This window comes from Colletes latitarsis, chromosome 5 (assembly GCF_051014445.1).
Source record: "Colletes latitarsis isolate SP2378_abdomen chromosome 5, iyColLati1, whole genome shotgun sequence".
Classification (NCBI taxonomy): Eukaryota; Metazoa; Arthropoda; class Insecta; order Hymenoptera; family Colletidae; genus Colletes; species Colletes latitarsis.
In genome coordinates, this window is record NC_135138.1 from 14120827 (window position 1) to 14141971 (window position 21145).

The following is a 21145-nucleotide window of genomic DNA, read 5'->3' on the forward strand; positions in this document are numbered from 1 at the left end:
AGGTTTAATGGACTGTTTCAGTGTGATACCACATTACCACGTGATCCAAACCAGAAAAAGCCCGGGATATGGCCAACAAGTATGCGGAAAATGTGAATGTATAAGCCTGATGAGAGCAAATCCCAGACATAACACAGACCTAACATGCATTATCCTCTAAAATTTTGATCGAAACCAGGTTTAATGGACCGTTTCAGTGTGGTACCACATTACTAAGTGATCCAAACCAAAAAAAGACCAGAATCTGGCAATCAAGTATGAGAAATATGCGAAAGTATGAGCCTGATGAGTGCAATTCCCAGACCTAACCTAGACCTAACATGCATTATCCTCTAAAATATTGATCGTGACCAGGTTTAGACGACTGTTTCAGTGTGGTTCCACATTACTACGTGATCCAATCCAAAAAAAGCCCAGAATCTGGCCATCAAGTATGAGAAATATGCGAAAGTATGAGCCTGAAGAGGGCAAATCCTAGACCCAACTCAGACTTAACATGTGTTATCCTCTAAAATATTGATCGAAACCAGGTTTAATGGACTGTTTCAGTATGATTTCACATTACCACGTGATCCAAACCAGAAAAAGCCCGGGATCTGGCCAACAAGTATGCGGAAAATGCGAAAGTATGAGCCTGATGAGGGCAAATCCCAGACCTAATCCAGACCTAACATACGTTTTCCCCTAAAATATTGATCGAGACCAGGTTTAATGGACTGTTTCATTGTGGTACCACATTACTAAGTGATCCAAACCAGAAAAAGCCCAGGATCTGGCCATCAAGTATGAGAAATATGCGAAAGTATGAGCCTGATGAGTGCAATTCCCAGACCTAACCTAGACCTAACATGCATTATCCTCTAAAATATTGATCGTGACCAGGTTTAGTCGACTGTTTCAGTGTGGTACCACATTACTACGTGATCCAATCCAGAAAAAGCCCAGAATCTGGCCATCAAGTAAGAGATATATGCGAAAGTATGAGCCTGATGAGCGCAAATCCTACACCCAACTCAGACTTAACATGTGTTATCCTCTAAAATATTGATCGAAACGAGGTTTAATGGACTGTTTCAGTATGATACCACTTAACTACGTGATCCAAACCAGTGAAAGCCCAGGATCTGGCCAACATGCATGAGAAATATGCGAAAATATGACCCTGATGAAGTCAAATCCCAGACATAACCTAGACCTAACATGCGTTATCCTCTAAAATATCGATCGAAACCAGGTTTAATCGACTGTTTCAGTGTGGTACCACATTACTACGAGATCCAATCCAGAAAGAGCCCAGAATCTGGCCATCAAGTAAGAGATATATGCGAAAGTATGAGCCTGATGGGGGCAAATCCTACATCCATCTCAGACTTAACATGTGTTATCCTCTAAAATATTGATTGAAACCAGGTTTAATGGACTGTTTCAGTGTGATACCACATTACCACGTGATCCAAACCAGAAAAAGCCCGGGATCTGGCCAACAAGTATGCGGAAAATGCGAAAGTATGAGCCTGATGAGGGCAAATCCCAGACCTAATCCAGGCCTAACATGCGTTTTCCCCTAAAATATTGATCGAGACCAGGTTTAGTCGACTGATTCAGTGTGGTACCACAGTACTGAGCGATCCAAACCAGAAAAAGCCCAGAATCTGGCCATCAAGTAAGAGATATATGCGAAAGTATGAGCCTGATGAGCGCAAATCCTACACCCAACTCAGACTTAACATGTGTTATCCTCTAAAATATTGGTCGAAACCAGGTTTAATGGACTGTTTCAGTATGATACCACATACCTACGTGATCCAAACCAGTGAAAGCCCAGGATCTGGCCAACATGCATGAGAAATATGCGAAAATATGACCTTGATGAAGTCAAATCCCAGACATAACACAGACCTAACATGCATTATCCTCTAAAATTTTGATCGAAACGAGGTTTAATGGACCGTTTCAGTGTGGTACCACATTACTAAGTGATCCAAACCAAAAAAAGACCAGAATCTGGCAATCAAGTATGAGAAATATGCGAAAGTATGAGCCTGATGAGTGCAATTCCCAGACCTAACCTAGACCTAACATGCATTATCCTCTAAAATATTGATCGTGACCAGGTTTAGTCGACTGTTTCAGTGTGGTACCACACTACTACGTGATCCAATCCAAAAAAAGCCCAGAATCTGGCCATCAAGTATGAGAAATATGCGAAAGTATGAGCCTGATGAGGGCAAATCCTAGACCCAACTCAGACTTAACATGTGTTATCCTCTAAAATATTGATCGAAACCAGGTTTAATGGGCTGTTTCAGTATGATACCTCATTACCACGTGATTCAAACCAGAAAAAGCCCGGGATCTGGACAACAAGTATGCGGAAAATGTGAATGTATAAGCCTGATGAGAGCGAATCCCAGACCTAACATGGACCTAACATGCGTTATCCTCAAAAATATTGATCGAAACCTGGTTTAATGGACAGTTTCAGTGTGGTACCACATTACTACGTGATCCAAACCAAAAAAAGCCCGGAATCTGGCAATCAAGTATGAGAAATATGCGAAAGTATGAGCCTGATGAGTGCAATTCCCAGACCTAACCTAGACCTAACATGCATTATCCTCTAAAATATTGATCGTGACCAGGTTTAGTCGACTGTTTCAGTGTGGTACCACATTACTACGTGATCCAATCCAAAAAAAGCCCAGAATCTGGCCATCAAGTAAGAGATATATGCGAAAGTATGAGCCTGATGAGGGCAAATCCTAGACCCAACTCAGACTTAACATGTGTTATCCTCTAAAATATTGATCGAAACCAGGTTTAATGGGCTGCTTCAGTGTGATACCACATTACCACGTGATCCAAACCAGAAAAAGCCCGGGATCTGGCCAACAAGTATGCGGAAAATGCGAAAGTATGAGCCTGATGAGGGCAAATCCCAGACCTAATCCAGGCCTAACATGCGTTTTCCCCTAAAATATTGATCGAGACCAGGTTTAGTCGACTGATTCAGTGTGGTACCACAGTACTAAGTGATCCAAACCAGAAAAAGCCCAGGATCTGGCCATCAAGTATGAGAAATATGCGAAAGTATGAGCCTGATGAGTGCATACCCCATACCTAACCTAGACCTAACATGCTTTATCCTCTAAAATATTGATCGCGACCAGGCTCAGTCGACTGTTTTTGTGTGGTACCACTTTACTACGTGATCCAAACCCGGAAAAGGCCAGAATCTGGCATCAAGTATGAGAAATATGCGAAAGTATGACCCAGATGAGTGCAAATCCAAGGACTAACCTAGACCTAACATGTGTTATCCTCTAAAATATTGATCGAAACCATGCTTAATTATCTGTTTCAGTGTGGTACCACATTACCACGTGATCCAAACCAGAAAAAACCCAGGATCTGTTCACCAGGTATGTGAAGAATGCGAACGTGTGAGCCTGATGAGGGCAAATCCAAGGCCTAACCAAGACCTAACATGCGTTATCCTCTAAAATATTGATCGTGACCAGGTTTAGTCGACTGTTTCAGTGTGGTACCACACTACTACGTGATCCAATCCAAGAAAAGCCCAGAATCTGGCCATCAAGTATGAGAAATATGCGAAAGTATGAGCCTGATGAGGGCAAATCCTAGACCCAACTCAGACTTAACATGTGTTATCCTCTAAAATATTGATCGAAACCAGGTTTATTGGGCTGTTTCAGTATGATACCACATTACCACGTGATTCAAACCAGAAAAAGCCCGGGATCTGGACAACAAGTATGCGGAAAATGTGAATGTATAAGCCTGATGAGAGCGAATCCCAGACCTAACATGGACCTAACATGCGTTATCCTCAAAAATATTGATCGACACCTGGTTTAATGGACAGTTTCAGTGTGGTACCACATTACTACGTGATCCAAACCAAAAAAAGCCCAGAATCTGGCAATCAAGTATGAGAAATATGCGAAAGTATGAGCCTGATGAGTGCAATTCCCAGACCTAACCTAGACCTAACATGCATTATCCTCTAAAATATTGATCGTGACCAGGTTTAGTCGACTGTTTCAGTGTGGTACCACATTACTACGTGATCCAATCCAAAAAAAGCCCAGAATCTGGCCATCAAGTAAGAGATATATGCGAAAGTATGAGCCTGATGAGGGCAAATCCTAGACCCAACTCAGACTTAACATGTGTTATCCTCTAAAATATTGATCGAAACCAGGTTTAATGGGCTGTTTCAGTGTGATACCACATTACCACGTGATCCAAACCAGAAAAAGCCCGGGATCTGGCCAACAAGTATGCGGAAAATGCGAAAGTATGAGCCTGATGAGGGCAAATCCCAGAACTAATCCAGGCCTAACATGCGTTTTCCCCTAAAATATTGATCGAGACCAGGTTTAGTCGACTGATTCAGTGTGGTACCACAGTACTAAGTGATCCAAACCAGAAAAAGCCCAGGATCTGGCCATCAAGTATGAGAAATATGCGAAAGTATGAGCCTGATGAGTGCATACCCCATACCTAACCTAGACCTAACATGCATTATCCTCTAAAATATTGATCGGAACCAGGTTTAATGGTCTGTTTCAGCGTGGTACCGCATTACTACGTGATCGAAACCAAAAAAGGCCCAGAATCTGGCCATCAAGTATGTGAAATATGCGAATGTATGAGCCTGATGAGTGCAAATCCCAGACCTAACCTAGACCTAACATGCGTTATCCACTAAAATATTGATCGAAACCAGGCTTAATGGACTGCTTCAGTGTGATACCACATAACCACGTGATCCAAACCAGAAAAAACCCAGGATCTGTTCACCAGGTATGTGAAGAATGCGAACGTGTGAGCCTGATGAGGGCAAATCCAAGGCCTAACCAAAACCTAACATGCGTTATCCTCTAAAATATTGATCGAAACGAGGTTTAATGGACTGTTTCAGTGTGGTACCACATTCCTACGTGATCCAAGCCAGAAAAAGCAAAGGATCTGGCTAACAAGTAAGAGAAATATGCGAAAGTATGAGCCTGATGAGAGCAAATCCCGGACCTAACATAGACCCAACATGCGTTACCCTCTAAAATATGGATCGAAACCAAGTTTAATGGACAGTTTCAGTGTGGTACCACACTACTATGTGATCCATACCAGAAAAAACCCAGGATCTGTTCAAGAAGTATGTGAAGAATGCGAAAGTATGGGACTGATGAGGTCAAATCCCATACCTAATCCAGACCTAACATGCGTTATCCACTAAAATATTGATCGTTACAGGCTTAGTCGACTATTTCAGTGTGGTACCACTTTACTACGTGATCCAATCCGAAAAAAGCCCAGAATCTGGCCATCAAGTAAGAGATATATGCGAAAGTATGAGCCTGATGAGGGCAAATCCTAGACCCAACTCAGACTTAACATGTGTTATCCTCTAAAATATTGATCGAAACCAGGTTTAATGGACTGTTTCAGTATGATACCACATTACCACGTGATCCAAACCAGAAAAAGCCCGGGATCTGGCCAACAAGTATGCGGAAAATGTGAATGTATAAGCCTGATGAGAGCAAATCCCAGACCTAACATGGACCTAACATGCGTTATCCTCAAAAATATTGATCGAAACCTGGTTTAATGGACTGTTTCAGTGTGGTACCACGGTACTACGTGATCCAAACCAAAGAAAGCCCAGAATCTGGCAATCAAGTATGAGAAATATGCGAAAGTATGAGCCTGATGAGTGCAATTCCCAGACCTAACCTAGACCTAACATGCATTATCCTCTAAAATATTGATCGTGACCAGGTTTAGTCGACTGTTTCAGTGTGGTACCACATTCCTACATGATCCAAACCAGAAAAAGCCCTGAATCTGGCTATCAAGTATGAGAAATATGCGAAAGTATGAGCCTGATGAGTGCAAATCCCAGAAATAACCTAGACCCAACATGCGTTATCCTCTAAAATATTGACCGAGACCAGGTTTAGTCGACTGTTTCAGTGTGGTACCACATTACTACGTGATCCAAACCAGAAAAAGGCCAGGATCTGGCCATCAAGTATGAGAAATATGCGAAAGTATGAGCCTCATGAGTGCAATCCCAGACCTAACCTAGACCTAACATGTGTTATTCTCTAAAATATTGATCGAGACCAGGTTTAATTTGACTGTTTCAGTGTGGTACCACATAACTACGTGATTCAAACCAGTGAAAGCCCAGGATCTGGCCAACAAGAATGAGGAATATGCGAAAGTATGAGCATGATGAGAGCAAATCCCTGACCTAACCTAGACCTAACATGCGTTATCCTCTAAAATATTGATCGTGACCAGGTTTAGTCGACTGTTTCAGTGTGGTACCACATTACTACGTGATCCAAACCAGAAAAAGCGCAGGATCTGGCCAACAAGTACGAGAAATATGCAAAAGTATGAGCCTGATGAGAGCAAATCCCTGACCTAACCTAGACCTAACATGAGTTATCCTTTGAAATGTTGACCCAGGCTAGGTTTAAATGACTGTTTCAGTGTGGTACCACATTACCACGTGATCCAATCCAGAAAGAGCCCAGAATCTGGCCATCAAGTAAGAGATATATGCGAAAGTATGAGCCTGATGAGGGCAAATCCAAGACCCAACACAGACTTAACATGTGTTATCCTCTAAAATATTGATCGAAACCAGGTTTAATGGACTGTTTCAGTATGATACCACATTACCACGTGATCCAAACCAGTAAAAGCCCGGGATCTGGCCAACAAGTATGCGGAAAATGTGAATGTATATGCCCGATGAGAGCAAATCCCAGACCTAACATGGACCTATCATAAGTTATCCTCAAAAATATTGATCGTGACCAGGTTTAGTCGACTGTTTCAGTGTGGTACCACATTCCTACATGATCCAAACCAGAAAAAGCCCAGAATCTGGCCATCAAGTATGAGAAATATGCGAAAGTATGAGCCTGATCAGTGCAAATCCCAGAAATAACCTAGACCAAACATGCGTTATCCTCTAAAATATTGACCGAGACCAGGTTTAGTCGACTGTTTCAGTGTGGTACCACATTACTACGTGATCCAAACCAGAAAAAGGCCACGAACTGGCCATCAGGTATGAGAAATATGCGAAAGTATGAGCCTCATGAGTGCAATCCCAGACCTAACATGGACCTAACATGCGTTATCCTCAAAAATATTGATCGAAACCTGGTTTAATGGACTGTTTCAGTGTGGTACCACATTACTACGAGATCCAAACCAGAAAAAGCGCAGGATCTGTTCAACATGTATGTGAAGAATGCGAAAGTGTGAGCCTGATGAGGGCAAATCCCGGACCTAACATAGACCTAACATGCGTTATCCTCTAAAATATTGATCGAAACATGGTTTAATGGTCTGTTTCAGCGTGGTACCGCATTACTACGTGATCGAAACCAAAAAAGGCCCAGAATCTGGACATCAAGTATGAGAAATATGCGAAAGTATGAGCCTGATGAGTGCAAATCCCAGACCTAACCTAGACCTAACATGCGTTATCCTCTAAAATATCGATCGAAACCAGGTTTAATCGACTGTTTCAGCGTGGTACCACATTACTACGTGATCCAATCCAGAAACAGCCCAGAATCTGGCCATCAAGTAAGAGATATATGCGAAAGTATGAGCCTGATGGGGGCAAATCCTACATCCAACTCAGACTTAACATGTGTTATCCTCTAAAATATAGATCGAAACCAGGTTTAATGGACTGTTTCAGTGTGATACCACATTCCTACGTGATCCAATCCAAAAAAAGCAAAGGATCTGGCAAACAAGTAAGAGAAATATGCGAAAGTATGAGCCTGATGAGAGCAAATCCCAGACCTAACCTAGACCTAACATGCGTTATCCTCTTAAATATCGATCGAAACCAGGTTTAATCGACTGCTTCAGTGTGGTACCACATTACTGTGTGATCCAAACCAGAAAAAGCCCAGGATCTGGCCATCAAGTATGAGAAATATGCGAAAGTATGAGCCTGATGAGTGCAAATCCCATACCTAACCTAGATCTAACATGCATTATCCTCTAAAATATTGATCGTGACCAGGCTCAGTCGACTGTTTTTGTGTGGTACCACATTACTACGTGATCCGAACCAGAAAAAGCCCAGAATCTGGCCATCAAGTATGAGAAACATGCGAAAGTGTGAGCCTGATGAGGGCAAATCCCGGACCTAAGATAGACCTGACATGCGTTATCCACTAAAATATTGATCGAAACCAGGCTTAATGGACTGTTTCAGTGTGATACCACATAACCACGTGATCCAAACCTGAAAAAGGCCAGGATCTGGCCATCAAGTATGAGAAATATGCGAAAGTATGAGCATGATGAGAGCAAATCCCAGACCTAACCTAGACCTAACATGCATTATCCTCTAAAATATTGATCGTGACCAGGTTTAGTCGACTGTTTCTGTGTGGTACCACATTACTACGTGATCCAAACCAGAAAAAACCCAGGATCTGGCCTCAAGTATGAGAAATATGCGAAAGTATGAGCATGATGAGAGCAAATCCCAGACCTAACCTAGACCTAACATGCATTATCCTCTAAAATATTGATCGTGACCAGGTTTAGTCGACTGTTTTTGTGTGGTACCACATTACTACGTGATCCAAACCAGAAAAAGCCCAGTATCTGGCCTCAAGTATGAGAAATATGCGAAAGTATGAGCATGATGAGAGCAAATCCCAGACCTAACCTAGACCTAACATGCATTATCCTCTAAAATATTGATCGTGACCAGGTTTAGTCGACTGTTTCAGTGTGGTACCACATTACTACGTGATCCAAAGCAGAAAAAGGCCAGGATCTGGCCATCAAGTATGAGAAATATGCGAAAGTGTGAGCCTGATGAGGGCAAATCCCGGACCTAACATAGACCTAACATGCGTTATCCTCTAAAATATTGATCGAAACCAGGTTTAATGGTCTGTTTCAGCGTGGTACCGCATTACTACGTGATCGAAACCAAATCAGGCCCAGAATATGGCCATCAAGTATGAGAAATATGCGAAAGTGTGAGCCTGATGAGGGCAAATCCCGGACCTAAGATAGACCTGACATGCGTTATCCACTAAAATATTGATCGAAACCAGGCTTAATGGACTGTTTCAGTGTGATACCACATAACCACGTGATCCAAACCTGAAAAAGGCCAGGATCTGGCCATCAAGTATGAGAAATATGCGAAAGTATGAGCATGATGAGAGCAAATCCCAGAACTAACCTAGACCTAACATGCATTATCCTCTAAAATATTGATCGTGACCAGGTTTAGTCGACTGTTTTTGTGTGGTAACACATTACTACGTGATCCAAACCAGAAAAAACCCAGGATCTGTTCAACAGGTATGTGAAGAATGCGAAAGTGTGAGCCTGATGAGGTCAAATCCCGGACCAAACATAGACCTAACATGCGTTATCCTCTAAAATATTGATCGAAACCAGGTTTAATCGACTGTTTCAGTGTGGTACCACATTACTACGTGATCCAATCCAGAAAGAGCCCAGAATCTGGCCAGCAAGTAAGAGATATATGCGATAGTATGAGCCTGATGGGGGCAAATCCTACATCCAACTCAGACTTAACATGTGTTATCCTCTAAAATATTGATCGAAACCAGGTTTAATGGACTGTTTCAGTGTGATACCACATTACCACGTGATCCAAACCAGAAAAAGCCCGGGATCTGGCCAACAAGTATGCGGAAAATGCGAAAGTATGAGCCTGATGAGGGCAAATCCCAGACCTAATCCAGACCTAACATAAGTTTTCCCCTAAAATATTGATCGAGACCAGGTTTAATGGACTGTTTCATTGTGGTACCACATTACTAAGTGATCCAAACCAGAAAAAGCCCAGGATCTGGCCATCAAGTATGAGAAATATGCGAAAGTATGAGCCTGATGAGTGCAAATCCCATACCTAACCTAGATCTAACATGCATTATCCTCTAAAATATTGATCGTGACCAGGCTTAATGGACTGTTTCAGTGTGATACCACATAACCACCTGATCCAAACCTGAGAAAGCCCGGGATCTGGTCAACAAGTATGCGGAAAGTGTGAATGTATGAGCCTGATGAGAGCAAATCCCAGACCTAACATAGACCTGACATGCGTTATCCTCTAAAATATTGATCGTGACCAGGTTTAGTCGACTGTTTCAGTGTGGTACCACATTACTACGTGATCCAAACCAGAAAAAGGCCAGGATCTGGCCATCAAGTATGAGAAATATGCGAAAGTATGAGCCTGATGAGAGCAAATCCCAGACCTAACCTAGACCTAACATGAGTTATCCTTTGAAATGTTGACCCAGACTAAGTTTAATTGACTGTTTCAGTGTGGTACCACATTGCCACGTGATCCAAACCAGAAAAAATCCAGGATCTGTTCAACAGGGATGTGAAGAATGCGAAAGTGTGAGCCTGATGAGGTCAAATCCCGGACCTAACATAGACCCAACATGCGTTACCCTCTACAATATGGATCGAAACCAGGTTTAATGGACTGTTTCAGTGTGGTACCACATTACTAAGTGATCCAAACCAAAAAAAGACCAGAATCTGGCCAACAAGTATGAGAAATATGCGAAAGTATGAGCCTGATGAGTGCAAATCCCATACCTAACCTAGATCTAACATGCATTATCCTCAAAAATATTGATCGTGACCAGGCTCAGTCGACTGTTTTTGTGTGGTACCACATTACTACGTGATCCGAACCAGAAAAAGCCCAGAATCTGGCCTCAAGTATGAGAAATATGCGAAAGTATGAGCATGATGAGAGCAAATCCCAGACCTAACCTAGACCTAACATGCATTATCCTCTAAAATATTGATCGTGACCAGGTTTAGTCGACTGTTTCAGTGTGGTACCACATTACTACGTGATCCAAAGCAGAAAAAGGCCAGGATCTGGCCATCAAGTATGAGAAATATGCGAAAGTGTGAGCCTGATGAGGGCAAATCCCGGACCTAACATAGACCTAACATGCGTTATCCTCTAAAATATTGATCGAAACCAGGTTTAATGGTCTGTTTCAGCGTGGTACCGCATTACTACGTGATCGAAACCAAATCAGGCCCAGAATATGGCCATCAAGTATGAGAAATATGCGAAAGTGTGAGCCTGATGAGGGCAAATCCCGGACCTAAGATAGACCTGACATGCGTTATCCACTAAAATATTGATCGAAACCAGGCTTAATGGACTGTTTCAGTGTGATACCACATAACCACGTGATCCAAACCTGAAAAAGGCCAGGATCTGGCCATCAAGTATGAGAAATATGCGAAAGTATGAGCATGATGAGAGCAAATCCCAGACCTAACCTAGACCTAACATGCATTATCCTCTAAAATATTGATCGTGACCAGGTTTAGTCGACTGTTTTTGTGTGGTACCACATTACTACGTGATCCAAACCAGAAAAAACCCAGGATCTGTTCAACAGGTATGTGAAGAATGCGAAAGTGTGAGCCTGATGAGGTCAAATCCCGGACCTAACATAGACCTAACATGCGTTATCCTCTAAAATATTGATCGAAACCAGGTTTAATCGACTGTTTCAGTGTGGTACCACATTACTACGTGATCCAATCCAGAAAGAGCCCAGAATCTGGCCTCAAGTATGAGAAATATGCGAAAGTATGAGCATGATGAGAGCAAATCCCAGACCTAATCTAGACCTAACATGCATTATCCTCTAAAATATTGATCGTGACCAGGTTTAGTCGACTGATTCAGTGTGGTACCACATTACTACGTGATCCAAAGCAGAAAAAAACCCAGGATCTGTTCACCAGGTATGTGAAGAATGCGAAAGTGTGAGCCTGACGGGGGCAAATCCCGGACCTAACATAGACCTAACATGCGTTATCCTCTAAAATATTGATCGAAACCAGGTTTAATGGTCTGTTTCAGCGTGGTACCGCATTACTACGTGATCGAAACCAAAACAGGCCCAGAATCTGGCCATCAAGTATGAGAAATATGCGAAAGTGTGAGCCTTATGAGGGCAAATCCCGGACCTAACATAGACCTAACATGCGTTATCCTATAAAATATTGATCGAAACCAGGTTTAATCGACTGTTTCAGTGTGGTACCACATTACTACGTGATCCGAACCAGAAAAAGCCCAGAATCTGGCCTCAAGTATGAGAAATATGCGAAAGTATGAGCATGATGAGAGCAAATCCCAGACCTAACCTAGACCTAACATGCATTATCCTCTAAAATATTGATCGTGACCAGGTTTAGTCGACTGTTTCAGTGTGGTACCACATTACTACGTGATCCAAAGCAGAAAAAGGCCAGGATCTGGCCATCAAGTATGAGAAATATGCGAAAGTATGAGCCTGATGAGAGCAAATCCCAGACCTAACCTAGACCTAACATGAGTTATCCTTTGAAATGTTGACCCAGACTAAGTTTAATTGACTGTTTCAGTGTGGTACCACATTGCCACGTGATCCAAACCAGAAAAAATCCAGGATCTGTTCAACAGGGATGTGAAGAATGCGAAAGTGTGAGCCTGATGAGGTCAAATCCCGGACCTAACATAGACCCAACATGCGTTACCCTCTACAATATGGATCGAAACCAGGTTTAATGGACTGTTTCAGTGTGGTACCACATTACTAAGTGATCCAAACCAAAAAAAGACCAGAATCTGGCCAACAAGTATGAGAAATATGCGAAAGTATGAGCCTGATGAGTGCAAATCCCATACCTAACCTAGATCTAACATGCATTATCCTCTAAAATATTGATCGTGACCAGGCTCAGTCGACTGTTTTTGTGTGGTACCACATTACTACGTGATCCGAACCAGAAAAAGCCCAGAATCTGGCCTCAAGTATGAGAAATATGCGAAAGTATGAGCATGATGAGAGCAAATCCCAGACCTAACCTAGACCTAACATGCATTATCCTCTAAAATATTGATCGTGACCAGGTTTAGTCGACTGTTTCAGTGTGGTACCACATTACTACGTGATCCAAAGCAGAAAAAGGCCAGGATCTGGCCATCAAGTATGAGAAATATGCGAAAGTGTGAGCCTGAAGAGGGCAAATCCCGGACCTAAGATAGACCTGACATGCGTTATCCACTAAAATATTGATCGAAACCAGGCTTAATGGACTGTTTCAGTGTGATACCACATAACCACGTGATCCAATCCAGAAAGAGCCCAGAATCTGGCCTCAAGTATGAGAAATATGCGAAAGTATGAGCATGATGAGAGCAAATCCCAGACCTAATCTAGACCTAACATGCATTATCCTCTAAAATATTGATCGTGACCAGGTTTAGTCGACTGATTCAGTGTGGTACCACATTACTACGTGATCCAAAGCAGAAAAAAACCCAGGATCTGTTCACCAGGTATGTGAAGAATGCGAAAGTGTGAGCCTGACGGGGGCAAATCCCGGACCTAACATAGACCTAACATGCGTTATCCTCTAAAATATTGATCGAAACCAGGTTTAATGGTCTGTTTCAGCGTGGTACCGCATTACTACGTGATCGAAACCAAAACAGGCCCAGAATCTGGCCATCAAGTATGAGAAATATGCGAAAGTGTGAGCCTGATGAGGGCAAATCCCGGACCTAACATAGACCTAACATGCGTTATCCTCTAAAATATTGATCGAAACCAGGTTTAATCGACTGTTTCAGTGTGGTACCACATTACTACGTGATCCAATCCAGAAAGAGCCCAGAATCTGGCCTCAAGTATGAGAAATATGCGAAAGTATGAGCATGATGAGAGCAAATCCCAGACCTAATCTAGACCTAACATGCATTATCCTCTAAAATATTGATCGTGACCAGGTTTAGTCGACTGATTCAGTGTGGTACCACATTACTACGTGATCCAAAGCAGAAAAAAACCCAGGATCTGTTCACCAGGTATGTGAAGAATGCGAAAGTGTGAGCCTGACGGGGGCAAATCCCGGACCTAACATAGACCTAACATGCGTTATCCTCTAAAATATTGATCGAAACCAGGTTTAATGGTCTGTTTCAGCGTGGTACCGCATTACTACGTGATCGAAACCAAAACAGGCCCAGAATCTGGCCATCAAGTATGAGAAATATGCGAAAGTGTGAGCCTGATGAGGGCAAATCCCGGACCTAACATAGACCTAACATGCGTTATCCTCTAAAATATTGATCGAAACCAGGTTTAATCGACTGTTTCAGTGTGGTACCACATTACTACGTGATCCAATCCAGAAAGAGCCCAGAATCTGGCCATCAAGTAAGAGATATATGCGATAGTATGAGCCTGATGGGGGCAAATCCTACATCCAACTCAGACTTAACATGTGTTATCCTCTAAAATATTGGTCGAAACCAGGTGTAATGGACTGTTTCAGTGTGATACCACATTACCACGTGATCCAAACCAGAAAATGCCCGGGATCTGGCCAACAAGTATGCGGAAAATGCGAAAGTATGAGCCTGATGAGGGCAAATCCCAGACCTAATCCAGACCTAACATGCGTTTTCCCCTAAAATATTGGTCGAGACCTGGTTTAGTCGACTGTTTCATTGTGGTACCACATTACTAAGTGATCCAAAACAGAAAAAGCCCAGGATCTGGCCATCAAGTATGAGAAATATTCGAAAGTATGAGCCTGATGAGTGCAAATCCCATACCTAACCTAGATCTAACATGCATTATCCTCTAAAATATTGGTCGTGACCAGGCTCAGTCGACTGTTTTTGTGTGGTACCACATTACTACGTGATCCGAACCAGAAAAAGCCCAGAATCTGGCCTCAAGTATGAGAAATATGCGAAAGTATGAGCCTGATGAGTGCAAATCCCAGAACTAACCTAGACCTAACATGTGTTATCCTCTAAAATATTGATAGAAACCATGCTTAATTGTCTGTTTCAGTGTGGTACCACATTACCACGTGATCCAAACCAGAAAAAAACCCTGGATCAGTTCACCAGGTATGTGAAGAATGCGAAAGTGTGAGCCTGACGGGGGCTAATCCCGGACCTAACATAGACCTAACATGCGTTATCCTCTAAAATATTGATCGAAACCACGTTTAATCGATTGTTTCAGTGTGGTACCGCATTACTACGTGATCGAAACCAAAAAAGGCCCAGAATCTGGCCATCAAGTATGAGAAATATGCGAAAGTATGAGCCTGATGAGAGCAAATCCCAGACCTAACCTAGACCTAACATCCGTTATCCTTTGAAATGTTGACCCAGACTAGGTTTAATTGACTGTTTCAGTGTGGTACCACATTACCGCGTGATCCAAATCAGAAAAAGCCCTGAATCTGGCCATCAAGTATGAGAAATATGCGAAAGTATGAGCCTGATGAGTGCAAATCCCAGACCTAACCTATACCTAACATGTGTTATCCTCTAAAATACTGATCGAAACCAGGTTTAGTGGTCTGTATCAGTGTGGTACCACATTACTGCGTGATCCACACCAAAGACAGCCCAGAATCTGGCCATCAAGTATGAGAAACATGCGAAAGTATGAGCCTGATGAGAGCAAATCGCTGACCTAACCCAGACCTAACATGAGTTATCCTCTAAAATATTGATCGAGACCGGGTTTAGTCGACTGTTTCAGCGTGGTACCGCATTACTACGTGATCGAAACCAAAAAAGGCCCAGAATCTGGCCATCAAGTATGAGAAATATGCGAAAGTATGAGCCTGATGGGTGCAAATCCCATACCTAACCTAGATCTAACATGCATTATCCTCTAAAATATTGATCGTGACCAGGCTCAGTCGACTGTTTTTGTGTGGTACCACATTACTACGTGATCCGAACCAGAAAAAGCCCAGAATCTGGCCTCAAGTATGAGAAATATGCGAAAGTATGAGCCTGATGAGTGCAAATCCCAGAACTAACCTAGACCTAACATGTGTTATCCTCTAAAATATTGATAGAAACCATGCTTAATTGTCTGTTTCAGTGTGGTACCACATTACCACGTGATCCAAACCAGAAAAAAACCCTGGATCAGTTCACCAGGTATGTGAAGAATGCGAAAGTGTGAGCCTGACGGGGGCTAATCCCGGACCTAACATAGACCTAACATGCGTTATCCTCTAAAATATTGATCGAAACCAGGTTTAATCGATTGTTTCAGTGTGGTACCGCATTACTACGTGATCGAAACCAAAAAAGGCCCAGAATCTGGCCATCAAGTATGAGAAATATGCGAAAGTATGAGCCTGATGAGAGCAAATCCCAGACCTAACCTAGACCTAACATGCGTTATCCTTTGAAATGTTGACCCAGACTAGGTTTAATTGAATGTTTCAGTGTGGTACCACATTACCGCGTGATCCAAATCAGAAAAAGCCCTGAATCTGGCCATCAAGTATGAGAAATATACGAAAGTATGAGCCTGATGAGTGCAAATCCCAGACCTAACCTATACCTAACATGTGTTATCCTCTAAAATACTGATCGAAACCAGGTTTAGTGGTCTGTTTCAGTGTGGTACCACATTACTGCGTGATCCACACCAAAGACAGCCCAGAATCTGGCCATCAAGTATGAGAAACATGCGAAAGTATGAGCCTGATGAGAGCAAATCGCTGACCTAACCCAGACCTAACATGAGTTATCCTCTAAAATATTGATCGAGACCGGGTTTAGTCGACTGTTTCAGCGTGGTACCGCATTACTACGTGATCGAAACCAAAAAAGGCCCAGAATCTGGCCATCAAGTATGAGAAATATGCGAAAGTATGAGCCTGATGTGTGCAAATCCCAGACCTAACCTAGACCTAACATGCGTTATCCTCTAAAATAATGATCGAAACCAGGTTTAATGGACTGTTTCAGTGTGATACCACATTACCACGTGATCCAAACCTGAAAAAGCCCGGGATCTGGCCAACAACTATGCGGAAAGTGTGAATGTATGAGCCTGATGAGAGCAAATCCCAGACCTAACATAGGCCTGACATGCGTTATCCGCTAAAATATTGATCGAAACCAGGTTTATTGGACTGTTTCAGTGTGGTACCACATTACTACGTGATCCAAACCGAAAAAAGCCCAGAATCTGGCCATCATGTATGAGAAATATGCGAATCTATGAGCCTGATGACTGCAAATCCCAACCCTAACCTAGACCTAACATGCGTTATCCCCTAAAATATTGATCGAGACCATGTTTAGTCGACTGTTTCAGCGTGGTACCACATTACTACGTGATCCAAGCCAAAAAAAGCCCAGAATCTGGCCATCAAGTATGAGAAATATGCGAAAGTATGAGCCTGATGTGTGCAAATCCCAGACCTAACCTAGACCTAACATGCGTTATCCTCTAAAATATTGATCGAAACCAGGTTTAATGGACTGTTTCAGTGTGATACCACATTACCACGTGATCCAAACCTGAAAAAGCCCGGGATCTGGCCAACAACTATGCGGAAAGTGTGAATGTATGAGCCTGATGAGAGCAAATCCCAGACCTAACATAGGCCTGACATGCGTTATCCGCTAAAATATTGATCGAAACCAGGTTTATTGGACTGTTTCAGTGTGGTACCACATTACTACGTGATCCAAACCGAAAAAAGCCCAGAATCTGGCCATCATGTATGAGAAATATGCGAATCTATGAGCCTGATGACTGCAAATCCCAACCCTAACCTAGACCTAACATGCGTTATCCCCTAAAATATTGATCGAAACCAGGTTTAATGGACTGTTTCAGTGTGATACCACATTACCACGTGATCCAAACCTGAAAAAGCCCGGGATCTGGCCAACAACTATGCGGAAAGTGTGAATGTATGAGCCTGATGAGAGCAAATCCCAGAACTAACCTAGACCTAACACGTGTAATCCTCTAAAATATTGATAGAAACCATGCTTAATTGTCTGTTTCAGTGTGGTACCATATTACCACGTGATCCAAACCAGAAAAAAACCCAGGATCTGTTCACCAGGTATGTGAAGAATGCGAAAGTATGAGCCTGACGGGGGCAAATCCCGGACCTAACATAGACCTAACATGCGTTATCCTCTAAAATATTGATCGAAACCAGGTTTAATCGACTGTTTCAGTGTGGTGCCGCATTACTACGTCATCTAAACCAAAAAAGGCCCAGAATCTGGCCATCAAGTATGAGAAATATGCGAAAGTATGAGCCTGATGAGAGCAAATCCCAGACCTAACCTAGACCTAACATGCGTTATCCTTTGAAATGTTGACCCAGACTAGGTTTAATTGACTGTTTCAGTGTGGTACCACATTACCGCGTGATCCAAATCAGAAAAAGCCCTGAATCTGGCCATCGATTATGAGAAATATGCGAAAGTATGTGCCTGATGAGTGCAATACCAGACCTAACCTAGACCTAACATGTGTTATCCTCTAAAATATTGATCGAGACCAGGTTTAATGGTCTGTTTCAGCGGGGTACCGCATTACTACGTGATCGAACCCAAAAAAGGCCCAGAATCTGGCCATCAAGTATGAGAAATATGTGAAAGTATGAGCCTGATGAGTGCAAATCCCAGACCTATCCTATACCTAACATGTGTTATCATCTAAAATACTGATCGAAACCAGGTTTAGTGGTCTGTTTCAGTGTGGTACCACATTACTGCGTGATCCACACCAAAAAAAGCCCAGGATCTGGCCATCAAGTATGAGAAACATGCGAAAGTATGAGCCTGATGAGAGCAAATCCCAGACCTAACCCAGACCTAACATGAGTTATCCTCTAAAATATTGATCGAGACCAGGTTTAGTCGACTGTTTCAGCGTGGTACCGCATTACTACGTGATCGAAACCAAAAAAGGCCCAGAATCTGGCCATCAAGTATGAGAAATATGCGAAAGTATGAGCCTGATGAGTGCAAATCCCAGACCTAACCTAGACCTAACATGCGTTATCCTCTAAAATATTGATCGAAACCAGGTTTAATGGACTGTTTCAGTGTGATACCACATTACCACGTGATCCAAACCTGAAAAAGCCCGGGATCTGGCCAACAAGTAAGCGGAAAGTGTGAATGTATGAGCCTGATGAGAGCAAATCCCAGACCTAACATAGGCCTGACATGCGTTATCCGCTAAAATATTGATCGAAACCAGGTTTATTGGACTGTTTCAGTGTGGTACCACATTACTACGTGATCCAAACCGAAAAAAGCCCAGAATCTGGCCATCATGTATGAGAAATATGCGAATCTATGAGCCTGATGACTGCAAATCCCAACCCTAACCTAGACCTAACATGCGTTATCCCCTAAAATATTGATCGAAACCAGGTTTAATGGACTGTTTCAGTGTGATACCACATTACCACGTGATCCAAACCTGAAAAAGCCCGGGATCTGGCCAACAACTATGCGGAAAGTGTGAATGTATGAGCCTGATGAGAGCAAATCCCAGAACTAACCTAGACCTAACACGTGTAATCCTCTAAAATATTGATAGAAACCATGCTTAATTGTCTGTTTCAGTGTGGTACCATATTACCACGTGATCCAAACCAGAAAAAAACCCAGGATCTGTTCACCAGGTATGTGAAGAATGCGAAAGTATGAGCCTGACGGGGGCAAATCCCGGACCTAACATAGACCTAACATGCGTCATCCTCTAAAATATTGATCGAAACCAGGTTTAATCGACTGTTTCAGTGTGGTGCCGCATTACTACGTCATCTAAACCAAAAAAGGCCCAGAATCTGGCCATCAAGTATGAGAAATATGCGAAAGTATGAGCCTGATGAGAGCAAATCCCAGACCTAACCTAGACCTAACATGCGTTATCCTTTGAAATGTTGACCCAGACTAGGTTTAATTGACTGTTTCAGTGTGGTACCACATTACCGCGTGATCCAAATCAGAAAAAGCCCTGAATCTGGCCATCGATTATGAGAAATATGCGAAAGTATGTGCCTGATGAGTGCAATACCAGACCTAACCTAGACCTAACATGTGTTATCCTCTAAAATATTGATCGAGACCAGGTTTAATGGTCTGTTTCAGCGGGGTACCGCATTACTACGTGATCGAACCCAAAAAAGGCCCAGAATCTGGCCATCAAGTATGAGAAATATGTGAAAGTATGAGCCTGATGAGTGCAAATCCCAGACCTATCCTATACCTAACATGTGTTATCATCTAAAATACTGATCGAAACCAGGTTTAGTGGTCTGTTTCAGTGTGGTACCACATTACTGCGTGATCCACACCAAAAAAAGCCCAGGATCTGGCCATCAAGTATGAGAAACATGCGAAAGTATGAGCCTGATGAGAGCAAATCCCAGACCTAACCCAGACCTAACATGAGTTATCCTCTAAAATATTGATCGAGACCAGGTTTAGTCGACTGTTTCAGCGTGGTACCGCATTACTACGTGATCGAAACCAAAAAAGGCCCAGAATCTGGCCATCAAGTATGAGAAATATGCGAAAGTATGAGCCTGATGAGTGCAAATCCCAGACCTAACCTAGACCTAACATGCGTTATCCTCTAAAATATTGATCGAAACCAGGTTTAATGGACTGTTTCAGTGTGATACCACATTACCACGTGATCCAAACCTGAAAAAGCCCGGGATCTGGCCAACAAGTAAGCGGAAAGTGTGAATGTATGAGCCTGATGAGAGCAAATCCCAGACCTAACATAGGCCTGACATGCGTTATCCGCTAAAATATTGATCGAAACCAGGTTTATTGGACTGTTTCAGTGTGGTACCACATTACTATGTGATCCAAACCGAAAAAAGCCCAGAATCTGGCCATCATGTATGAGAAATATGCGTATGTATGAGCCTGATGACTGCAAATCCCAACCCTAACCTAGACCTAACATGCGTTATCCTCTAAAATATTGATCGAGACCAGGTTTAGTCGACTGTTTCAGTGTGGTACCACACTACTATGTGATCCATACCAGAAAAAACCCAGGATCTGTTCAAGAAGTATGAGAAATATGCGAAAGTATGAGCATGATGAGAGCAAATTCCAGACCTAACCTAGACCTAACATGCATTATCCTCTAAAATATTGATCGTGACCAGGTTTAGTCGACTGTTTTTGTGTGGTACCACA